Source organism: Elephas maximus, chromosome 10, assembly GCF_024166365.1.
Source record: "Elephas maximus indicus isolate mEleMax1 chromosome 10, mEleMax1 primary haplotype, whole genome shotgun sequence".
Taxonomy (NCBI): Eukaryota; Metazoa; Chordata; class Mammalia; order Proboscidea; family Elephantidae; genus Elephas; species Elephas maximus.
Genome location: NC_064828.1, coordinates 32,681,439 through 32,686,080, shown reverse-complemented (window position 1 = coordinate 32,686,080; position 4,642 = coordinate 32,681,439).

The following is a 4,642-nucleotide window of genomic DNA, read 5'->3' as shown; positions in this document are numbered from 1 at the left end:
GAAGTTTCCTGAATAAACTGAATGCTTCGAAGGCCAGCGTAGCAGGGGCAGAGGCCTGGGGACCATAGTTTCAGGGGACATCTAAGGCAATTGGCATAATAAAATCTATGGAGAAAACATTCTGCATCCCACTTTGAAGAGTGGCCTCTGGGGTTTAAACGCTAGCAAGCTGCCATCTAAGATGCATCAATTGGTCTCAACCCACCTGGATCAAAGGAGAATGAAGAACACCAAGGACACAAGGTGATTACGAGCCAAGAGACAGAAAGGGCCACATCAACCAGCGACTACATTATCCTGAGATCAGAAGAACTAGATGGTGCCCGGCTACAATCAATGACTGCCCTGACAGGAAACACAACAGAGAACCCCTGAAGGAGAAGGAGAACAGTGGGATGTAGACCCCAAATTCTCATAAGACCAGACTTAATGGTCTGACTGAGACTGGAAGGACTCTGGTGGTCATGGTCCCCAGACCTTCTGTTGGCCCAGGACAGGAACCATTCCCAAAGCCAACTGTTCAGACATGGATTGAACTGGACAATGGGTTGGAGAGGGATGCTGGTGAGGAGTGAGCTTCTTGGATCAGGTGGACACTTGAGACTATGTTGGCATCTTCTGCCTAGAGGGGAGATGAGAGGGTGGAGGGGGTTAGAAGCTGGCAAAAAGGACACAAAAAGAGAGAGTGGAGGGAGAGAGCAGGCTGTCTCATTAGGGAGAGAGTAATTGGGTGTGTGTAGTAAGGTGTATGTGGGTTTTTGTGTGAGAGACTGACTTAATTTGTAAACTTTCACTTAAAGCACAATAAAAATTATTTTCAAAAAAAATTGTCAAAATGACACATTCATGATAAAAACTCTAAAATAATAGGAACAGAGGGAAATTTTCTGAACTTGATAAAGAACATCTACAAAATCATTTCCAACTAACATCGTACATAATTGTGAAAAACTGAATGTTTTGTCACTGACATCAGGAATCAGAGAGGCATATCTGTTTATCCATTTTCAGAACTCTTATTCGTCCTAGTGCTGGAAGTCCTAGTCAGTGCAATAAGGCAAGAAAAGAAAAGAGAGTGCATATATATTGTAAGAGATTGCATTGTGTCCCCCCAAAATATGTGTCAACTTGGTTAGGCCGTGATTTCCACTATTGTATGGTTGGCCTCCACTTTGTGATTGATAAAATTTTCCTATGTGTTGTAAACCTAATCTCTGCCTGTGGTTAATGAGGCAAGATTGGGCTATGTTGAAGAGGATTAAGGTGAAATGTAACACCCTTATCCAGGTCACATCCCTGATCCAATGCAAAGGGAATTTCCCTGGGGTGTGGCCTGTACCAACTTTTATCTTACAAGATATAAAAAAGAGAGGCAAGCAGAGAGTTGGGGGCCTCATAGAACCAAGAAAGAGGCACCAGGAGCAGAACTCATCCTTTGGACACGGAGTTCCTGCATGGAGAAGCTCCTAGCCCAGAGGAAGATTGATGATGAGGACCTTCCTCCAGAGTCAACACAGAAAGAAAGCCTTTGCTTGGAGTTGATGCTCTGAGTTTGGACTTCTAGCTTACTAGACTGTGAGAAATTAAATTTATCTTTTTTAAAGCCATCTGCTTGTGGTATTTCTGTAACAGCAGCACTAGATAACCAAGATACATAACAAAAAGGAAGAATAAAACAATCACTATTTGCAGACAACATCTTTGTCTATGGAGAAAATCCCAAAGAATCTACCAAAAAAAAAAAAAAGCCCCAAAACCCTAGAACTACTGAGTGAGTTCAGAAGGTCATAGGATGCACCAAAAAACATACAAAAATCTATTGTATTGTTAATTACTAGCAATGAACATTTAGGCATCAAAATTAAAAATACAATACCATTTCAAGATGGAGGAATCAAACGAGGCCCAGGCATGTGAACTCTGAGACCCTTAATTTATGCAGTTCAACAGATAAAACAAAGCCATCCTAGGCTTATCTAAGATGGACAAAAAACGTAGCACGTTTAACTCTACTTCACTGCATCATTTGGGAAAATGTTGGCCTCCACTTTTATAGCTGTGCCTCTTCTCTTTGGACTGTGTGGTATAAAATACTAAATATCAAACCATAAATTGGCACAAATGGTTGAGTGCTCTACTACTAGCCAAAAGGTAGGTGTTTGAAACCCAGCTAGAGGTGCCTGCCAATCTGCTTCTGAAAAGTCACAGCCTGGAGAACCCTATGGAGCAATTCTACTCTACACACATGGGCTACCGTGAGTTAGAATCAACTTGAGAGCAACTGAGAACAACATCATAAGTTCTACATCTAGTTTCTTGGTTGGGTTAGAAAATCTCCAGGGCTCCTTCCAACTCTAAGGTCCGCTGGGTTTCTGCACGTAAGACCTCATCACAGCATGACTTTTCAATTCACACTGAGGATTCAAAGATCAAAGAATTCATAATATAAATTCAGATCATTACATAAAGTTTGTATATTTGATTGGATCTATCTGGAGAAAAGGTCAATTTGAAAAACTCCGTAATGCTAAAATGTTCCCCAGCCTCCAGAAAGGACATGTGGTTCCAGCCACAATTTGGGTGCTGGTTGCAGGTGTCTGTTATGCCCTGTGTCTCACAGCACAGAGATAGGTGGCTGAGTCACCAGTCTGAGAAGCTGCAATGTGTAAAGCACTATGTCTTGATAATTTATCCAACGAGACTTCAAGTCTTCCACTCATTTGTTCCCCCTGATTTGACTGAATTAATAAGAGAGGTGTGAGACCTTTTCCAAGGTCATACCTATACCACTGAAGGAAGTAAATTGCATTATTGGTGTAAGTGCAGTTGAGAACAAAGCTGTCTCCCTCTTGGACACTCAGAGCTGGAGGACTTTGTTGCACACCTCCTCTTTGCTGCTTACCCCTGTTCAGAAAGAGAAACACAGAGAGAGGACTGGTCAGTGGCTAATTATTCTTTGAAAATTACTTGTAAATTTGTTACACTCTCCACAGAATCTTCCAGAAAACCATACAGATACACCTCTCTATCTTTCTCTCTCTTCCTTGAGTGGAAATGTCCCAGAGTCTGCTTGTTCTTTGCCCATTTCCAGATCCCTCTAACTCACAGTCTAGTTGCAGCCGAAGGATGATCAGGGCTAGGGCTTTCTCCATTCTTTCTGTTGCTTAGATTCACTGAGAGCTGAATTCTTGTGTCTGAAATACTACAAGGGCTTTCAAGATAAAGAATCAAACATTTTTACAGTAAACCCAAAGTTTGTCCAGCCAATCAGAGACTAGACACACACACACACACACACACACAAACACCCTACACTCTGATCTTCAAAGGCAGTGGGGGTGGAGGTGGAGGCGGAAACGGAAACACACTGCCATTTCAGGATCAAGGCTAACATTGATGGAGAAATGTTTGTCTCTCCTACTACTCCTCTTCCTCTTTGCTCCTCCTTCTTTGTTTTTTCTTCTTTTATTACTCGATTCTTCATTTCTTCTTTTCCATCCTTCCGTTTCTCCTTTTCTGTTTCTATACCCCCCTTTCCTCATTTCTTCTGTTCTTCTATTTTTCTCTTCTTTTTTCCCTTTCTCCTTTCTTTAGTTCATTTATTCATATATATGTATATAGATATATATGTTTAATCCTGAACATAGAGTACAATTAATCTATCTTGGTGGTAATAAGTATGTACTTACTTTGCCGTGAGGTATTTTCCTTGCTATGGTCTCCTGTCTCACAGAGTAGCTGAAGAATCAGATGAAGTCTGGGAAGGCAGAAATTCTTGAAGCCTCTTCTATGCTCTATTGTCTTTCCTTCTTAGGTCCGTGAATAGAAAGAGTGGCAGTGGGTGGAGGGAAATGGTTCATCTGATTTTCTAAAACTCATATGAACAATTAGAATTGGGACTGTGAGGCTTATGACTTCACCCTCTTTCTTCTGCTTTTGAATTCGACCATGATCATAACACATTCCACCAAATAGATATTCAAACTATGCATATGTTTACACAGAGTTTTGCAAAAGAAAAAAAAATATATGTTGAATACATAAGAGATGGCAACAAAATTTGGTGTACTGATTACATAATGTTGATTTCACTCTTAAATTTACATGTACAAGCTATAAAAAATGGAATTATATGGGGTTAAGGTTGGTTGATAGCAATGTGGCACTGTGGTTGGAGTTTTACACCAGATTGTATACTGAGAAAAAAACAAATCCACTGCCATCAAGTCCCTTCCAATTCATAGCAACCCTGCAGGACAGAGTAGAATTGCCTCATACAGTTTCCAAGGAGCATCTGGTGGATTTGAACTGTCGGCCTTTTGGTTAACAGCTGTAGCTTTTAACCACTACACCACCAGGTTTTCCTGTATACTGAGAGCACACAAAAATACATCTGATGCTGACACTTACCTTCCTACAGATTTTATCAAAAAATATTGATGTTATCGTATTCTGCACTGTTAACATAAGAAAGTTTGACCCTATTTTATGCATATTGTGTATAATCTGAAGAGAAAAATGAGTGAAACTTACTACATGGTGTTCAGTATTCTAAAACTAGGTCAGCTCACAAACACCAGATTTTCCATATCCTTGCCATGTTAGAGGAGAAACAGAAAGTCCTGCTCACAAAGACTGCCTG